Source organism: Callithrix jacchus, chromosome 12 (genome assembly GCF_049354715.1).
Source record: "Callithrix jacchus isolate 240 chromosome 12, calJac240_pri, whole genome shotgun sequence".
NCBI lineage: Eukaryota > Metazoa > Chordata > Mammalia > Primates > Cebidae > Callithrix > Callithrix jacchus.
Genome location: NC_133513.1, coordinates 111433945 through 111455013, shown reverse-complemented (window position 1 = coordinate 111455013; position 21069 = coordinate 111433945). Strand labels below are relative to the sequence as shown.

At 42.3% G+C, this 21069-nt stretch overlaps 1 long non-coding RNA gene across 9 annotated transcripts in view; it reads right to left on the bottom strand.

The window, feature by feature from the left end:
• Nucleotides 1-21069, bottom strand: part of LOC144578513 (uncharacterized) — a 206731-nt gene that overhangs the window by 55685 nt on the left and 129977 nt on the right. For 5 of the 9 annotated variants that reach the window (XR_013524435.1, XR_013524428.1, XR_013524434.1 and 2 more), the window contains one exon: nucleotides 9022-11030. This is a non-coding gene — a long non-coding RNA (uncharacterized LOC144578513). Of the gene's footprint in view, nucleotides 1-9021; nucleotides 11031-16196; nucleotides 16639-21069 lie in introns of those variants that run through there. The other 4 variants (XR_013524426.1, XR_013524438.1, XR_013524427.1 and 1 more) reach the window with 2 other exon arrangements.

Here is a 21069-nt window from a genome sequence, read left to right as displayed (position 1 = left end):
ATAATTTTTCTAAGTGGGCCAACTTATAGTACAGGTTACTTGGGATTGCTAGATTATGTCCAAATGGCATAATCATTTTTCTGAAAGATAAATACATTGTCATCTGAATGCCTCTGATTAAAAAAAAATGAAGATGTGGCCACTTGGCCCTGCTGGAGTTTACTGACATTCACTTTCTTGAAAGAACTCAAACTGCATGTGGCATTTGCAGGGTGAGCTGCTGTTTTCTCTATTAAGTTTCATTCAGACCCAGTCCCTCCCTTTGCCCTGTGCTTCTCCAGCTAAATCACTTCCCTTGATCTACTCTAAGTCATGAATTAGTAAAGAACCAACCAAGTGCCCTATCTGGGGAAGTATGTTTAATCTTTCATGGCCAGCTACAGGAAGGATGCCCTTTGCGTCTTTCTTTTTTCCCCATTTCCTTCAAGAAATGACCAAGACAAATACTGTCTTGATTTTGCCAGGTAATTAAAAAAAAATAGTTGAGCTTACAAAATGAGGAAAGAAGAAAGTCAACACTTAAAGGCTGTCAGGAACATCTGTAGAGACTGTGCACTTTATAAGGCATGCAGCAAAGAAGGGGAGGTTGGCTGAAATCCAGACCACTTGCACAAATGTGGTCTGTGGCCTGGTGGAGGACAGGTGATATGGGAGGTGGTCAGGGAAGTGCTGGGTAGAGAAGATCAGGGTCCTTGGCAAAGGCCCCACCCTTAAGCCTGAAGACCTGCTGCCCTAAATGAGGACAGGCATTTCTGCTTTCATGCCCAGAAAGTTGCCTTTTGGCCTGCCACACCCCCATGTTGCCTCCATATAAACCCAAGACCTTAGTGGGCACCCACACAAGCAGCTGAATGTTGTGACCAACAGACCAGTGGACCAGAGACAGTGGAACAATGTGGCGGAGAAAGAGAGGAGAGGGGAGATGTCTGGATGCTGAGGGAAGTTAGGCTGGGGGTGGCTGGAGAAGAGCCTGGCCACTGGGTGGCAAGGAAAGACCACCTTCCAACTCCAACCCCTCTTCAGGCTTCCCATTCATCTTACTGAGAGCCACCTCCACCACTCAGTAAAACCTTGCACTTATCCTCTGAGCCCACATTTCATCCAATTCTTTTGGGACACTGGTCAATAGTTTGGCATACAGAAGGCTGCCACACTGGCCCTTTGCCCTTGTGATAAGGCAGAGGGTCCACTGAGCTGATTAACACACGCTGTCTGCAAATCTGAAAGAGGTTGGTAGCACATGCCCACTTAGGTTTTGGGAGTCACAGACACCCACCCCTAGATGCTGCCGAGGGGTGGGAGCCCAAAAGCCCTAGTGCCAGCCTCTGCACCTGCTTATCTGCATGCTCCCCCGCGAGGTTTGAGTTGTAGGCTGACCAAGCGGGTGAGCCAAACCCTTGTTGCACATCTTGCCAGGGGAATCAAGGAACTCTCCCGTTTCACAGGGGCCATTTTCTGATTCACACGAAGGGTCCTGTCTCAGCTGACACTGGTCCTGCTGACATTGTTTCTTTCCTTCGACTTGTCTTTGTCTTCCCTTTGCTTTTCACCTTAACAGAAAAACCTATATAAAATCTGTAATTTGTTTTTCTCCTGGAGGAAAGGTTAATTCTTGTATCTGCAATTCATTTACAGGAAATTAGACACAGGAGCAGTTGGACACTCAAGATAATTTGAAAAGCCCCTTTGAAGCTATTTTCCTTCAGTTTCAGTTAAATAGGCTCTTTCCCCATCCTGAATTCCGGATGGGGCTCAAGCATCACCCACGTGTGTTCCCTGTGGTAAGATCAGTAATGAGCAGGGGTTGAATGGGGCTGTTTGTGTGGGAAACAAGACTGGGCTGGGGTATGGAACTGACTGGACTGTTCCCCTAAATTCCCTGGTCTTCCCCTCCTCAAATACTTCCTTCCAAGGTTTTCATCAAGCTTTTCAATGTTTGTATCAGCCCAAGATGATGGGCCTTTCTTTGTATCCACATAGAATCCCTACTTTTGGTTTATTTGTCACAATGGAGTCAGAGGACTGAAATCCACAGATAATTCAGAAACACCTGATGAAGGAAAGTTTTAATCTTCTCTTCCTTTTAAATCTTTTAGCCAGGGCCAGCACGAGTGATTGAAATGACAGATTTGAGTTTTGTCCTGGTCTGTTCCCATCTCCTGGCATGGTGGGCTCCAAGGACTTACTTAGAAAGGTTGCTGGATTGTATTGTCTTTCTGGCACTATCTTTCCTTCTACTAAGGACAGTGATGTATAGAATGATCTGGAGTCAATTCCTGGCTCTGCCTTTCTAGGCTGGGTGACCTTGGGTCAATTATTTCATCTCAGTAAGATACAGCTTCTCTTTTGCAGGATGGGTTTATGGCATAGAGAGATCATGGAGCCAAATAATAGGTAAATAATATGTGTGTGGGGGGGTGGGTGAGTGAGAGTGTGTGATAATGAGTGTGTGAATGTGTGAATGTGCATGTGAGTGTGTGGTGTGTGTGCATATGTGTATGTGATGTGAGTGCATGTGTGTATGTGATTGTGTGTCTGTGTTAGTTGTATGAGAACGAGCGTGTGAGCATGTGTGAGAGTGTGTGGTGTGTGTGTCTGTGGTGTGTGGTGTGTGAGTATAAGTGCATGTGTGTGAGAGTGTGTGGTGTGAATGTGTGCATGTGTGTCGTGTGAGCCTGTTTCTGTGGTGTGTGTGTGGTATGTGTGTGTGAAAGTACAAGTGTGTGTGTGAGTGTGTGTGGTGTGTAAGAGTATGAGTTGTGTGTGTGTGTGAGAGAGACTCTGTGTGTGTCTGGGATGCTGTGGGCTTTGCAGAAGGCCCTCCTCTGACCCTGTGATTACACACTGTGTGGCCTAGGAAATGTTACCTAACCACTTTGTGCCCTGATCCTCTCATCTGTGAAGCATGTAAGGTGACAAGATGATCTCTAGGGTACCCCTTAGGTCACCAATACAACAAGCCTAAGCCAACTTTTTATTTGCTACAATTATCATCATTATTCAAAAATCACAAAATTATCACTGATTATATTGCTATAAAAATGATACTGTTTAATTGCTTATAATGTGCTAAGCACTGTGGGAGGTTTTTAGCAACCATTGTCTGATTGGATCTTCACAACATCCAAATGAGGTAGGACCACTACCGTCGTTTCGCTATGGAGCTTGGAAACATGAAGCGGCTACACTGTGATCAGCCACTGAGATGGGTAGCACAGGGATGGTCACTGGTTCAGCCACCGGTTCTGCCTCACTCATAAGTCTGACTCCTAACCTCTTTAGTACTTCACAGGGCAAAATAGTGAACTCCAAGCCCCATGTGACGTTTCCTCATTGCATTTATTTAGTCGGCTCCTCCCCCATTTTCCTGTTGTGACTGGTGCTATACGGAGCATGGGAATTGCCTTCATGAAGTTCTTACTGTCTTGTACAACAGGATGCAGTAGCAATGATGGATTGCTTTAGTCTTTAGGCTAGTATCTCATGTTGCAGTGCCCTCAAAACATACTTTTCAGATTAACCTTACTAGTCTTTTCATCTCTTTTCTAAACTGACCAGTGGGGAAATTGCTCTTAAAAGTGTCCAAGGGACTAAAGGTAAATGACTTACGTCCTATGACTCAGCAATAGACACCTGTGTGTATGACACTAGAAATAAGTGCTTATGTCCATGAAAAGACAAACGCAAGGATGTTCACAAGGGCTTTCTTAAGAGCGCAAGTCTTGAAACGGCTCAAATGTCATTGGCATAAGAACTTGTGTAGAGTTATACAACAGAATACGAGACAGCAGTGAAAATAAGCACATTAAAGCAACATGCGGAAACAGACGTGTCTCATAGGGTTAGTATCAAGCAGAAGACAGACGCTAAAGGTACCATACTGCATGACTCTACTTGTGTGTAGGTCAAAAACAGGTCAAGCTAATGGATAAGCCAAAATGGTGGTTATTGACTGGGAAGGGCTATCAGGGAGATTTCTGGGTGCTGTGAATGTTCTCTATCTCTATCTGGGTGGTGGTTACATAAGTATATGTATATTGTAAAAATCTGCCACTTAATATTTGTGTACTTTACTATATGTAGGATATAATTCAATAAAAGAAAGAAAAGAAAAAAATAGCATTTGAGAACGTGTAGTTGTTGGGAACTGATGTTGGCCCCTGCCAGTTGACTCAGGATCTCTGTGGTTGCCCCTTGCAGAAACTCCTCTAAGATTGTTCTGAAGTTTGCTCTGACCCAGTGGGTGACCCTGATGCATCGGAAATGCATGGAATTCATTGCACTGCTAGAGATGCAGTGTCTGGGGTGAACCTCATGTCCTATTTTGTTGTGAGCAGGTTTCCAGTGGGTTTGTAGCTTTGCCTCAATCCTGGCCCACTTCTGGGGATGTTGATGCCATGCCTTTCTTCTGCCAGCATCTTTATCCCCAGGTGGTTGAATCCCATTGTCATACCTCCAGTCAGTGGAGACTAGGATGGACTGATCTTCCAGAACGGTGCTGGTGTGACCTGCCTATGAGAATCCCCATTATGGGAGCCACTCGCTTGGGTGGTCTACACCCCTTTCCCCACTAACTATTGACAGGTCTCTCTGGGACCATGTATTGGACTTCTGGATTCCAGAGAAGTGGCCCTACAGGTGGGTTAGTTCACCTACTGACTGGCTCCAGCTTCCTCTTCCTCCCCACTGGGTCATGTTGGCCAGCCCCAGTCATGAAACACATTATCCCTCCTACCAACCCAGATGGGGACAATGAACCCCCAGCAGCTGCTGCATTTCTGATATGCCCCTATCAGACAGAATATTAAAAAAAGAAAACCACAGATCTGTCAGGAAACACCATCAAACCTCAGTGTACAATGAAACATATATTAACATGCTCTTTTGAGCTCTTTCATGTGGCATTTCTTTGGAGAGGAAATGCTGTTTTGCAACTGCCCATTAACCATTAATGTTTTGAGGCACAGTGGGAAAAGGAAAAAGGAGAAAAGATAAAGGGATAATGGCTGTGAGACAGGGAACCCAAAAACATTCACCACGATGTGAATTTTTTCAGACATGTTCGATCTGTTTCTATAATTTTGTTATTCATGAGACATACAGGGAATGAGAGAGCAAAGTAAACACGGCCACTTACGCGATGGATGGAGCACACAAAGAGAAACTCAGCCACAAAATGCAGCAAAAGAGCAGAGCATCATAGGCAGAAAAATGACATCGGGATTATTCTACTTAAATAGAAGGAACATAAATCACACCAAGGGACTCGGAGCAATGTGCCTTGGAGTGATAATGAACAGACAGCCCTGACTGCCCTCTCTCTTCCTCATGAGCCAAATCCTTTGCCTCTTGTGTGATTCAGCAGACGTCCCAGGAGCCAGGCATGGTCCCACTTCTCCCGCCCAGTCCTGCTCAGTCCTGTACAGTTTAGCTTAGTCCACTGTGGTCTTCTCCCTCTCTGCGCTCTCTAAGCCACCACTGATGATATTCTCTCCTTGCTATTATACCTTCCTATTTATTTCATTGGTTATGTTTGAATATGCCTTTGCTTTATCTTCTCTGTCAGATGAAAGCTTCTTGAAGGCCCTTGTGTCCTACTGGTCTTTGTACCTTTCTTCTGTGCCTTCAGCAAAATTACTTATATACAGCAGGTCCACGATACGTCTATACACTCAGATATACCCATGTATTCGTTGGCTGATTAATTTCAAATGCACATTAAAATTTCTCAGCAACTTGGACTTTGATCGGAAATTTTGCATGTATAGCACTTTTGGGGGGCAGATGGTAAATTACCATGGATTCAATCACCAAATATAGGATCCTGCTTGGACAAACATCCATTTGTAGCAACTGTTTCTCTTAAAATATCTCCAAATGGTTGATAAAAACCATGTGACAAGTTTAAGCATTTTAAATGTAAATTTTCTGGTCTAGATTTCTCCAATTGAGCATTTTCAGAGAATCACTGAGATTTGAGAACTGATGCCTATGTTATTATACCCTGTAAGGACATCATGAAATCAGCCATCTGTGTGTTCTTTCAATTATTCTTTTCTAATGTCTCAATTTCCTTGGAATAAGAAATAGTGGAAAGGCTGAAGTATATATACATTGTATTCTACCTGAGTTCTAAAATCATGGTAAATAAAAAAATCTCATCTTTTTCTAGGCTTATGAATGTTGAAATTGCATTCACCCACTTTTCAACTTGAACAGTCAGTGTGACCTGTGAGGTAATGGTCCCTCATGTTTGTTAGGTTCTGAATATGGGTCATGCACCGTGTACCTCTCCTATTTATGAGGCAGTGACTATAGAACCTTTCTGTGTCTGCATTTCCACATCCATGAGGATACTGAACCAACATCAAAATGTGGTCAAAAGGATTAATTTGGTTAGTATATGTAACATGTAGCCTTAGATGAGCGACTGGCATGTAGTAAGCACTACATAAGTACTTGTTGAAGAAATAAAAGGTAAAATAAATCTAATTCTCACAACAATGCTTTGTGGTAGGGCCTTTCAAAAAGCCTACCAAAAATAGCTAAAAACCAGCTGATTCATTTGTTTTTTATCCTTTGATTTACCAACAATGGATATTACCAAGCAATCTTCTCTTACCCTTGGTGAAAATTATTTTATACAGCCTAGCAGTCTCAACATTACTTGTTTTGAGTAAATAAATATAATTATACCCATGCTTGAGGCTCCAAGATGCATTTCCTCAATACTAAGATTAAAAAAATACATGCCATATTTTTTTGTAACATGACTAAGTCAGTTTCACATTTGGCAAAGGAGAAGCTTAACCGAATGGGAAAATGTCTTATTAATTGTATATACTGAATTTCATACATTCTAAAATTTTCCGAAAGGCGCTAGTAACAAGAACCTGTAATGACTCAAGGGAAACAATGACACACTTGCATTTTTTATTCTTTTTTTTTACTTTAAGTTCTGGGATACATATGCAGAATGTGCAGGTTTGTTACGTAGGTATACATGTGCCACGGTGGTTTGCTGCACCTATCAACCTGTCATCTAGGTTTTAAGCCCCACATACATTACTCGTCCTAATGCTTTCCCTCCTCTTGCCTTCCACCCCCAACAGGCCCCAGTGTGTGTAGTTTCCAACCTTGTGTCCATGTGTTCTCACTATTCAACTCTCACTCATAAGTGAGAACATGCAGTGTTTTGTTTTCTGTTCCTGTGTTAGTTTGCTGAGAATGATGGCTTCCAGCTTCATCCATGTCCCTGCAAAGGACATTATTTCATTCTTTTTTATGGCTGCATAGTATTCCATGGTGTATATATGCCACATTTTCTTTATCCAGTCTATCATTGATGGGCATTTGGGATTGATTTAAAGTCTTTGCTATTGGAAATAGTGCTGCAATAAACATACATTTGCATGTGTCTTTATAGTAGGATGATCTGTAATCCTTTGGGCATATACCCAGTAATGGGATTGCTAGGTCAAATGGTATTTCTGGTTCTAGATCCTTGAGGAATCACCACACTGTCTTCCACAGTGGCTGAACTAATTTACACTCCTACCAACAGTGTATAGCAACACTTCAGTATCTGTCACTAGAAATGACCATTTGTTGTATGTAGTTTTTTCAAACAACTAAATCTTGGTCCTTTAATCACAAAATCTTTGAACATCTTAAGCTTTTTTTTAAATGATGGGGATATAAAACTATCTTATTAAATATAGTTTGCTTAACACCATACTTGAGAATACAAAAAATGCTGAACATGTTAGCTTTTCTGTATGTAAAGCAAAGGCCAACATTTGCTTCACTACAGAGTATTATAGTAATGTGTTCAGAGATCTTAAGGCATTCAAGGACTCTGTGCCTCCCATCCTGAATGGCCCCACTGTTGATGACATTAAATATTATGTCAGAGTTTTATATGTTTGTTAGTTCATAGAGCACTGTAGGACTGCTGGGCTTCACTTCACCAGCTACTGAAAACAGTTAGAACTAGTTTCTGAGGCTAAGGAAAAAAAGAGTAGATCAAGCAGGTTCTATATCACTATATACCTATAATCATCTACTCAACAACACAAGTAATTGTTTTTGGTGCTTAAAGGATGGGAAAGAAGGAAGAAGAAAGAAGAAAGGAAAAGGAGGAGAGGCAAGGGCATCCAGGAGTTTTTTTTTGCATCTGACATTGGTATACAGTGGAGGTTGAGCTTGTGCAAGAGCTGTGAGGGCATATTAGCCCATTTTCATGCTGCTGATAAAGACATACTCAAGACTGGGTAATTAATAAAGAAAAAGAGGTTCCATGTGGCTGGTAAGACCTCACAATCATGGCAGAAGGCAAAAGGCACATCTCACATGGTGGCAGGCAAGAGAGACTGAGAAGCAAAAGGGGTTTCCCCTTATAAAACCATCAGTTCTCACGTTACTTATTCATTACCACGAGAACAGTATGGGGGAAACTGCTCTCATGATTCAATTATCTCCCCCTAGGTCCCTCCCACAACACATGGGAATTATGGGATCTACAATTCAAAATGAGATTTGGGCGGGGACACAGCCAAACTCTATCAGTGGGTCTAATGGATCCAGTGTGAAGTTTCTGGAGAGAGTGGAGCCAGAGGGACACCACAGCATAGTCTCAGTTCTTGGGACTATTCTGGCTGCTGGGGATTGCTCACATGGAGAACCCTCTTGGATGACACCACACATATTAGGAACATAAAGTTACCTTGTACCTCCATCATGAGGGGAGTCCAAGCTATTTGAAACATTTCAGATGTTTTCACCAAAAAGAATAGTTTTTTCCAGAAAAGTCAAATTCTGCCAATATTTATACTATAATTGCTCACAAAAACTATTTATTGGTCAGGCTGAATCTTGAAAGATAAGAACAGCAATGCCTTCGGATTAGAAAAGAAACAAAAAGAATGGATAAAGGGCAAAGGGCCCTAAACATTATAAGAAAAATTCTGAGCAACTAACCTTGCTGTGCCCAGTTGACAGCATTTAATTAGCAGCACCAACCTGATCATTAAGGCCTGATTGTTGTGCTGGGATGCTTGGCCACGTGTTTCTTTTTGTCTCATATGATTGTCCCTGGCTTTTCCCAGGCCTTGGAACTGAACTTGCCAATTCAGGAGCTCACGGTCATTGCTGGTGCCTGGAAAAGTGTGTTGCATTGAGTAACATCTGCAGACCCAGTTCTTGGAAAGAAGTGTATGTATACGGAGTTGATTCTAACATATATTTTGTTGGTACTGTGACTGCCATTATTGTGGTTTATTCTTGTGTCTCATCTAATAACCTCCCAGCGCCCTCCCTGAGAGCTCGTCTCAGCAGGAGGCAACTGTGGGTGAGAATCAGTCTGAAGTCTTCTCATTCCTTCAAGAAGGAGGCAGGATATTTTCATAAGAGAAGATGTCACCACATCTACTTCAGGCAGATTATAGCTCCTGTAGCCATATTAGGGCTTTGTGATAAAGAAACTTTGCCAGGTATTGACATTCAATGAACTCTGCTAATAATGCCAACAGCTGATGTGTGCTGAGGGTTTGTTGGTAGCAAGCGCTACTCTGAGCAGGATGCACATTCTTCCATTGAGTGTTCCAGCAACTCTGTGGTACTTGTGTTGCCTGAAACAAGGATCTAGACCGAGCAAGCAGCTGGCTTGGGGTTCTAGAGTGAGTTAGTGGTAAGGCCCTCGGTTGCCCTCTTACCAGAGTTATAGTGCATCATTACCATGTCAATCAGGAAGTGAGTTGTGTCTCAAAATTCAACTAGTCCAAGAGAACCCAATTGAAGGCTGAAACTACCTAGGGTGAGGGGAGGTACACAAAGCAGACCGAATCTCTTAAGGACAGGCATGTTGTATATAAACTATGTGCTAAGTTAAAGGAGTCAGTCACAAAAGACCACATACTGTCTGATTCCATTTATATGAAATGCTCAGACTCTAAAAATCCAGAGAAACAGGAAGCTGATTAATAGTTGTCAGGGGCCGGGGGAGGGCGTTGGGGGAAAATGGGAGTGACTGCTGGGGGATAAAGTTTCTTTTTGGGGTTATAAACATGTTCTCGAATTGATTTTTGTGATGGTTGTTCAACTCCATGAATATTCTAAAAGCCACTGAAGTATACCCTTTAAATGGGCAAATTGTATGGTATGTGAGTTATATCTTAATACTGTTATGATATATTAATAATAAACCCCTGAAGTTTCAAGTCTGGGCCCAGATAATTAAGGGCAAGAGAGAGGCAGCTTGAGTGATCTCAGGCACACGTGGGATTCATAAAATCATCTTATTAGAGGAAGAAATGGCCGATTAATTAAATTTATGTAAATAATTCATGTTGAGCATAAAATATTTAAAGCACGCTTAAAAAAATTTAAAGATCTTGATGCTTCAAAATAACGATTGTTAATACTTTAGGGCATATCCTTGAGAATTTTAGTCTATGCATATGTAAGTTACACATATAGAGAAACTGGATCTTACTGTGTCTGCTGTAATTTGGTTTTCTCACTAAGCAGCGCTCTATCACAGGGGTTCTCAAGGTGTGATGCATGAACCATCAGCATCACCATCACCTGGACATCTCTTAGAAAGGCACATTCTAGAGGCCCATCTCAGGCTTGCTAAATCAGAAACTCTTGGGGTGAGGCCAGTGATTTTGTTTTAAGATGCTCTCCATGTTATCACTGATGTACACTAAAGTTTGAGAACCAAGGCTCTCCTATATCTGTGTTTGCATTTAAATACATGTAGGCTTTTGCCCCAATTTTTAACTAATATTCCAGCTTTTTGCTACTATAAATAATGCTGCAAGGATCATCCTTATACTATCCTTGTGCATTTGCTTATTTCCTCAGATATATCCCAGAGGGTATTTACTGGGTCCAAGTCTCAGGCTTTAGATACTTCCAAACTCCCCTCCAAAAGACCATCTTAACTTACATTCCGACTTACCATATATGAGGATGCCTGTATATTGCTCCACATTTTTGACAATTCTGGTCATGATTTTTAAAAATATCTAATAAAAAAAGAAGTAGGAGAGACAATTATGTTTAGCTTTTATTTCTTTGTACTTGTGATCTTGAACATTTGTATGTGGTTATTGACTATGTTTCTTCATTTATGAGTATTTTGTTCATGTCCTTTATTCAAATTTTTACTGGATTTTCCATATATATATTTCTTGTAGAATTTAATGTATCTTTAAGTTGTAAGGACACCAACTCCTTGAATATCATGTATATTAAAAATATGTTTTCTGGACTATTTGCCTTTTAACCTTGTGATTTCTTTTTTTGCTTAGAAGTTTACATTTTAAATTTTATAAATTTTGCTTTGGTGCATTCTTAAAAAGCAATTCCTATACAATATTACATAATTATCTATCTTTTGTTAGCACTTTTATATTGAAATTTTTAACGCACAAGTTATGTTGTCTGAGCTTAATTTGTCTGAGCTTCCCCCACTGTTTTTGAGACTCTCTCACCAGGCTGGAGTGCAGTGGCGAGATCCCAGCTCACTGCAATCTCCAACTTCCTGGTTCAAGTGATTCTCCTGCCTCAGCTTCCCAAGTAGGTGAGATTCCAGGCGCAAGCCACCACACCCAGCTAATTTTTGTATTTTTAGTAGCTACAGTGTTTCACCATGTTGGCCAGGATGGTCTCGATCTCTTGACCTTGTAATCTGCCTGCCTTGGCCTCCCAAAGTGCTGGGATTACAGGTGTGAGCCACCACGCCTGGCCCTAGATTCTTTATTGAATAGTTTTAACTTTCCTGCTTGATTTGAAATCTCAGGTAGGGATAGTAGCTATATCAAAATTTCTTATATGCTTGGGTCTGCTTCTGAATTTCCAAGTTATTTAATTAATCTGTCAGTTTTAATTATTAGAGTTGTTTTAATATATTTTAAGAGTTGAAAAGGCAAATGCCTTCTTGTTAGTCTTCCTTTTTCTCCCATTTTCTCTGGTTATTCTCACACATATCATCTCCAAATAAAATCTAGTCAAGTTTGAAAAAAATATATTGGAATCTTAATTGAGATTACATTCAATTCACAGCATGATTTGTCAGTATTAACATCTTTAAATACCAGATTGTTTCATCGTAGAGCATGATACTTTTTAAACGATCATTCAAATATCTCTTTGTATTCCTGAGTAGTTCTGTAGCTCTTATGTAGGTTTTAGTCATTTACTGAGAAGTTCGTTTCTAGGCATTAACTTTTTACGGCTATTGTGAAGCACGTATTTTCTAAATGGTTATAGATGCATTATTATTTTTGTGTGCTGATTTTGTAACCATCTACCTCATTGAAGCTTCTTATTAATTTCTAATATTTCCTCATGCATTTTGCAAGCAGACAGCTAAATAATCTAAAAATGATGATGAGGCTGGGTGCAGTGGCTCACACCTGTAATCCCAGAACCATGGGAGGCCAGGCTGGATTAGGAGGATCGCTTGAGACCAGGAGTTCGAGGCTACAAGGAGCCATGATTATGCCACTGTACTTCAGCTTGGGTGACAGAGAAAGACTCCTTCTCAAAAAAAAAAAAAAAGATTATGATTTTCTCTGAATTTTCCAATATTAATTCCTGTTATTTCATTTTCTTTACTATTGTATAAATTGGTACATCTAGAACAATGTTAAACAGTCATAATAAGTAGACATCCTTGTTTCATCCTTGGATTTTAATGGAAGTGTTTTCCATGTTTATGGTTAAGCATGACGCTGGCTATTGGTTTAAAAAATATGTCTGTATGTATGTGTACTTATGTATAACCACAAATATACACATATCCACACATCTATCATGTCTGTTAGTAGCTTACATTCTTCATTTATCAAGAGTTCTTTATTAACATGAATGTTTATCAAATGTCCTTTCTGAACCTATCGAGATGATAATGTGTTTTTCTATTGCCCTGCTTAACAATTTTTTTCAATTCAACATTGTTGACCATCCATTATGTTACTACTAATTTTACTGAAAAGGTGGAGACACAACGGTCAGCTAGGAAAGTTAAGTTATTTGGTTTCCCAGTTCTTAGAAAATAAGAAACCACCAAAGAGAAAGAAGGATGCTGGTCAGAGGCAGGTGCTGTCATTCAGCTGTGTCCAGCAAGCACAAAGAAACCACACAGAAGACGGGTCTCCAAAGTTCACACCTTCGCTGCTCACTGGGGTCATTTGGAGGAGCTCTTAAAAAACAAAAGCAAGGTCCTATATCCAAGTGAATTAGAACAGTGTGAGTGTGTGTTGGGGAAATGGGGTTCAGGCATCCAAGTTGACAAACAGGGTAGCTAAAATAATGCTGCAATTGAACTAAATGATGTCCTCAACTTTGCTTTAGTAGATGCTGCCAGCTAGTTATTTGGCAAAACTGGGGTGGCTAAAGTCTGCTCAGTGATATTGCTATTATTGTTATGATCATTAGATGGTCAATCTGTATAAAACTGTCATTTTTGATAGGTAAAATATGGCCAAATATCAAAAATTTTATATGATGCAAAGTAATATTATTAATGATTATAATTTTTTATCTATCATATACCAGCAACTGTATTGGTATTTCCTACAAGCCATCTAATCTAATTTCTAGTAACAACTCCATGAAGTACAGAAAATCTTCAGATGAGAAAGCAAGCCCAGAGAAGTTAGGAAAGTTGTTTAAAATCACCAGGCTAGTCAGTGGTAGAGCCAGGAGTCAGATTCACGTTAGTCTGACTCTAAATCTTAAGATTTTTCTTTGACAACAGAACAGGCTTCAGTCTGTTTCATTCACTATTTTTTTGGCCATTGACTCAAGCTGGGAAGTAAAGTCTGTTTACTTCTCAGTTGCATAGAGCAGAAACTCTCAAAATATGGCTGCAGACCATCAGCATCACCTGGGAACTTGGCAGAAATGTAAAATCTCAGGCCCCACCCAAGACCTACTAGGATCAGAAACTCCAGGGGTGGGGATGGCAGTTGGGATGATTCCGGTGCATGTTAATATCTGAGAAGCACTGCTGGGGGTGCTAACTTGTACTGAGTACTCACTGTGCACTGGATCAGAGCCATCCAAATGCCCTACGAGTTGGGGGGTTGTAATGATCTTAACTCCTATTTCCACAGAAGCAATATTGGAGCCTGACAGGGAGTAAATGGATTGCCTGAGGCTCTGCCGAGAGCAGGTGGCCAAGTCTGGGTCAGAGCCCAGCTCTGATGACTGAGTCAATGGCTTTAACCACCACACTCAGTAGCATTCGTCTCATCGTTGTTGAGAAGTACCAACATCTCCTTCTCTGCAAATAGTGGATGGATGGAGAAGAGATGGTGCTCAGGTAGAACAGGGCATCCTTAAGACGGGGAAGAAAGGGAGCCATTGTTTTGGCATAAAAGTTCCCTTGTAGGGGACTGGGGCATTCCAGATAAGGTGCCCTTGTTTTCTTTCCCACAGGCCAGATGCCTTTATCCAGGCACTTTGCAGTGACTGCACTTCATCTGCGAATGCCCAGTGTGAGTCGGGGGCTTTGTATGTTGAGGGTCTTACTGGGGATTATCGTAAGGCAAGAATAATGGTGATATTGTTTGCAGAGCCAAGGTGGAAAATCAGACCCGGGTGGAGGATTCATTTTTCTGCCATAAAGCTGATGGGCAGGGGGGACTCTTCAAAAGTTCACTGACTGTGGTGCTAAGTCTTTCTGTGTGGAAACACTCCTGGATGACATGGGCAGATTCCCAGCTAATACTGTGCACACCCCTCTATCACCAGGCATCCAATTCCCAGCGAATTTTGCAATATAGTGACAGTAATGGAAAGCAAAATGATCTCTAAATAATGGTTTAAGATGGCTACTTGATAAAGAGCCCTGCAATAATTATGATCAATGGAGCATGGATTCAATATATATTGCCCATTTAGATGCACCAGATTAGCTTAACAGCTTTCTTTAATGTTTTGAGCATTTTGCGTGTGTGTGCGCGCGTGTGTGTGTGTGTGTGTGTGTGTGTAAGAGAGGGATGAAGGAGAGAGAGCAGAGGGGAGGAGGGAGGGAGAGAGGAGGCAGGCTGCAAGCTGCTATGAGCATTCCTCTCCTTCACATTGATCAATGTGGTTGAGGTGACACCTTGTTGAGGAGGAAAGGAAATTGAGCTTCAGAAGTTGTATGATCCATTACCAAGAGAAAGCACTCAAGTGTCATGTGTCACAGACAGAGGCTTTGTGGAGGGAGGTGGAGGCAAGGGAAGGGGCCGGGGAGAGACACCTGATATGAGTTTAGTCATTTCGCAGAGGGCACTTTCTGGATGATGATTTGGTGTAAGCATGGAAATTAGGCATGCAGGCAGCCAGCCAAAAGAATCCCTCCCTATCCTGGGACACAAGTGCCATAAACTAAGTGAGCTAGACAGCTGGGCTGACCATGGAAATGTGTTTTACCATGAGGGCTAATGGTTTACTTGACACTGGTCCTAATCCTCCCCTCTCCAGCCCCAGAAGGAGGGAAATTTTCTGTGACAGTCTGTCTAGAAATCTGGGTCCGTTCCCTACCTTTTATGTTTCTGGGCTGGTCCCAGGTAATGTACAGGGTCTGTGATCAGCGTGTAATGATGAGGGCAGCATGCCATATGGGCTGAAATTCCTTGGGATAATAAGGATGAAATGATTGCAGTTTTAGTCCTGACTTGCTTTGATTTGTCAGTTAAAATAACAACCCCTTCTCTGCGCTTTCAGGAAAGACATCAGTAGGAAGTGTCACTGCTTCCCATGATGAGAAGCCAGACCCTAAACCTGCTAACCTCCCCCCACTGCCCCTGCTGATTGTGAGTTGCTAATTGACTCAGTGATTTTCAGGTCTGGAAAGGCAGCTGGAGTTTAGATGATAATAACACAGCTAATGCTCACTGAGCATGTACTGTGTGCTGGAGGCTTCCTTGTGGTATTCTCAAACTATGATGTGCACATCAATCTCTGGGGAGGTGATTAAAATGCAGATTCTGATTCAGTAGGTCTGGGGTGGGGCCTGAGGGTCCATGGTTCTTGTAGAGTTCCAGGTGGTGCCAATGCTATGGGTCAGCAGACCACACTTGAAGTAACAGGGGTCCAGTGATAAATCTCATTAGATTCTCACATGTACCCCATGAGGGGGTACCATTATGAATCTCATTTTTATAGGGGAAGAAATGAATGGACGCTTAAAGAGGTTAAGTGTCTTCAGAATGCTTTACAGCTCTTTAATGACAGATTTGAGATGGAAAACTGGGCATTTCATCCTTCCCTCCCTCTTTTTCCCCTCAGCAGTAACCATGGAGATATGCATAGTACGATGCATTACAGAATCTTGAGCTGGAAGCAGCCTGGATTCCTGAGTGACTGTCTGGAGGAGAGAGGTCCTGCAGAGTCATCCAAACCAGATGGCATGGGTGAGAAATGGACTTAGCTGTATAAAGCCACTGAGATGTCAGGAGTAGTGTGTGGCCACAGCTGGCTGCATTATCCTGACAAGCACGGACTCTTGGCCGCTGTGCTCAGGCTGATATGTGTACTTCACAATGCCCACTCGCCTTTAGTCATCAGGCATCCACCTTCGTTCGTCTGGAGCATCAGATTGTGAATGAGCTGTCCCAATGGGGCCCTCCAGGAGTCCTGAGAGAAGGGAAGGTGATTTGTGTGACTTTTGAGCTTTTAAAGTAGAGAAAGCTCTGTCTGAGGACCTTATCAAGAGCTCATCAACACCTCAGACCCATTTTCAGGTGCTTCAGACCTGATTAAACCCAAAGGGCAGTTTGCCAAGTGCTTCCTCTCCCACCTTAATTATTTAGATTGTGTAACATTTGGGTAAAATCTAATCCAGATGTTTCTGATTCATTTAAGTTTAAATCACCAGAACATGCTCTTAAGTTGCTATTTGATGTTGAAGAGGTTTTTCCAGCATTTCCCCCCCTTCTTAATATGAGAGGTCACATTTGGGTAGGGGTAAATGAGTCCCATGCACCTAGAGGCTTCATCTGATTTGATTTGAAAACCCATTTTGGTGAAATCTGAGTCAGAACTCAATTTTATTTTGACCTCCCTTTCAAACCCCTACCTCGGCGTCTCAAAGGGAGAGCTGGAGTAATTTGCATGCAGTTGATAACAGGGATTCTTGTTTAAAAAAAAATATCCCCAGACCTGGCCTTTTCTGGCCCTGTGGTCTGATTGGAGCCGGTAAGTGGCCACTCCCTTTTTGAACTACAGGAGAAACAATTCAGGCCAGGTGAGCATGTTGATTTCACTTCATTTTGCTACCTCGGTATTTGTTCAGCTGAAGCAAATCAATCTGACACCAAGTGTCTGAGAACTGATAAATGAGGGTGGGCTCAGTGGCTCACGCCTGTAATCCCAGCACTTTGGAGGCCAAGGTGGGAGGATCACTGGAAGTCAGGAGTTTGAGACTAGCCTGGGCAACGAATTGAGACCTCTTCCCACCCTGCCCCCGCCCACCCTATCTCTATTAAAAAAAAAAAAAAACTGAATAAAAGAGTCCTAAATGCAAGGTTATCATCAATAGTCCAAGGCAGTGATTTTCAAAGAGTATTCCCCAGACCAGCAGCGTCAACATCGCATATGAACTTGTGTATTCACTAAAAAAAAAAAAGTCACAGAAGAAAGGCATCTTCAAGAACCCCATCCTAGACCTACTGAATTAGAAACTCCTGGGGCGGGGCCCAGCAGCCAGTGTTGTAATAAACCTTCCAGGTGATTCTGATGTGCCCTGAAATTTGAGAATCACTGGCCTAGGCCCCTGGGTAATGCTTGCTATGTTAGTCATACTTGTTACTCGCTTTGAAGGAATTAATGAGATAACATTGTCACATGATTCAAGACACTCAGACCCAGGCTATATTTACATGGGGCTGTAAGAGTGACCTTTCTGATTGAGTTGGAAGACCAAAGAAATCAAACAACCTCTTGAGTTGACTTTTCCCCTCTCGGAATTGACTGTTTTTTTCTTTTTCAGTGTCTGCATTGAATGGTTGTTTAGAGGCAGTGTAGACACAGCCGAGAGGTCTGTTTTAAGCAGCATCAGCAGCCTCGAAGTAAACTCTGATAGCCACTGTCATTTTCTGGAGCTTAGAAAATAGAATTTCCTCAGCAGTCTTTTCCGACGTGCACTTAGAAGGATGACTGGGTTTGGCGGGTTCTATGAGAGAGCCTCTTCTCCCTGAGTTCATTCATCCAGCCTTACATTCCTCCAATGCTGATGGAGCTGCTGCTGCATTCTGGCCCTATCCGAGAGGGGCTCGTGAATTGAAACCAGAGGCCAAGCTTGTAACCTCTGTGTTTAGCCAAAAGGTTTCTAGATCAGAGATTGTCAAGGACAGGTGAACAAATGGTCAATAATACAAAGTTCTGTATGAGCAACTCCTGGGGTGGGTGGTGGAGTAGCTGTGCAGGGCTTCCCAGAGAAGGTGCTGCTTGGGTTTCAGAGGACGAGGAAGGGTTTTCTGGGGAGGCAGGGGTGGTGAATAAAGAGGCATGGAGCCAAGAGCGAGGACTGCAAGTGTTTCAGGATGTTTTGCATTCAGGGAGCATGAGGGAGAGAAGCAGCTGGAGACATTGTTAGCAGCAGGTCACGAAAGGTCTTGTACAACATTGTACAACAGCTAAGTTCTTTCTGGTCTTTGGCATCCTGGTTAAGCGTATCCTCCACAGGAGCATCCACATTGTCTGTGTCACCTATCACTCATGCCTCTCTTTTGGTGGTCTTGGTACTTGGAAAGGCAGTAAGATGCAGTAGAAAGAAACAGAGCACAGACTCGGAAGACCTAGGATTGAGTTCCAGCTCAAAGCAGTGAAGATAAGTACCCCATACACACCATACCCTGTGGCGTCGATGGTGCCAATGATCTTGTCATCACCCTACTTAGTCACCCACGAGGTGGAAATCGAAATGTCTAGCCTTGCATTCCATGTGCCTGCACCCTCCTTTCAACGTCCTCCTCTTGCTGTTATCACCTGCAGGATGAGACAGCTTGACTGTTTTTCTGTGCGGTCGTGATCATTCCCTCTGCTCAGGTCCTTTCTCCTGCCCATTTCAGAACATGCCACTTCCATGAACCTTCTCTGGACACCCCAATCCACAGAAAGCCATCCCACAAATGTTCAGAACATCTTGTCTGTCCTTTCATTGTGTGGGACCTCAGGGCTGTAGTTTTTATCTGGGTGCTATTGGGTTTTATGTTTTCTCTCCCCAGCTTGAGGGAAGAATCCTTTGCATAGACTCCAGTGAAGTCTGGGCACTAAATGCATACATGGTAACCTGGGAGGCTGGCGCCCCACTGCATCCTTGAAAAGAATGATACTAATAGCTCAGTGTTATTTTTCACAGGGAAAATAAACCATATGTCACATACTAACCATAAACCATTAGGACTTTTTTGGGAGGCAGAGTATAGGAAAGATGAATTCTTTGAAAATGTAGGTGTCTATTTCTAGAATGCAAATCTGATCACGTGACTCCCCTGCTGAAAACCTACAGTAGCCCCACATTCCTCTCAGGATGAAGTTCAAATTCCTCGTTATGTCCCCAACCCTGTGCAGCATGGGCTTGTCTACGCTGTGATTCCCTCTTCTAGCTCTCTGCCTCGCAGTCCAGGCTCCTGCCATGATAAAGCATTCCTGGGGTCTTGAATGGGCATTTCCTCTCACTACTGCACCTTTGAGCAACAACCAGACTCTGTCCCCTCCTCAGTTACTTGGCTAACTCCACTCACAAATGCCCAGAGCTTACGTGTCACCTCCTGCAGAAAATGGCTTCCCTGATCCTCTTGATCTAAGAGCTCTCCTGTGTGTCTTATAGGATCATGGACTGCCCCTCTTATCACACCCATTGCATCTATATTGTGGCTGTGCTTATTCTCCCTAGACTATGTCCTCCGTGAGGGTAGGAACCCCTTCTAGTTCATGATGGGTCGGTGGGAGGTTCTTGATTTTTGGTTCCATGAACAAGTGAATGAGTGCTTTGCTGAAAAGATGAAACCAACAGCTTGCAGGTTAGAATAACATTCACTATGCAACACTAGTAAGTAAAGTCCCAGCTTGAGATTATCAGTCGCTTTTGGGGACTAGAGCAGGGAATGCATTTGTACCTGTAATAAAAGCATCTTTGACCAAGAGTTCCAGCAAATCCTCTTAAATGACTCCATTTCTATGCTTTTATTGACATGTATTCTTGCTGCTGAAAACCTGTCATGACAATTTCACATTTCAAAGTGCTGAAAGAATGTGCCTAGGTTGAAACTGTCTTTCGTTTGCCAGGATGTCAAGTTTTCTGGGTGCATTTTTTTTTCCCAGCTGGCTTTTCTCTCCTCGATAATGGAGGGTTGTAATGGAAATGCTGTGGGATTCATCGGCTGCGATGTGGTGAACATCACTGTTATAATACAGCCAGGGATAGGCACCTGCAGTCAGTCCACAGAATGACTCTTGACTGAACAGAAGAAGCAATTTTGAGGGGTGATAAGGCATGCCACGCTTAGGGACTGCATAGTCCCCCCGGCAGAATAGTTAAGGAATTACAATAAAGAGACAGGTCCACAGTCATTCTTTCCAAGTGGCTCTAAACAGTCATGATAATGTGGTATCTGAACTTTTAATGACACCGAAAGAGAAAGCTCTCTGTCATCATTGAAAATATTTGCAAAAGCACCTCGAGACAAAATCCCCAAGAATTTGCTTCAAAATAACCTGCCAGCCACCCATTTGCCAAATATCCTAATTAGATGCATTTACAACAACACTGTCAGGGTAAGAAATGGGATGAGGACTTTTGAGATGATAGAATGGGTGATATACAAATATTTTGGGTGAGACATAATCAGTTAATTGGTTTATTAAATCATAAAACCATTGTTTGCCCGAAAGAGCAATAAAACTAACGAAATGAATAGTCACCCCTTTGAAGACTTCTTACGTTAATTATGTTTTTGTATCACTTGCAGCAGCCGTGTTAGACAAAGGGCTTTTTATCTTTACATGCCATAGCTACAATGTATTGTGGCGCCAATGATGGCACCGACTTTATGTCTACATAAT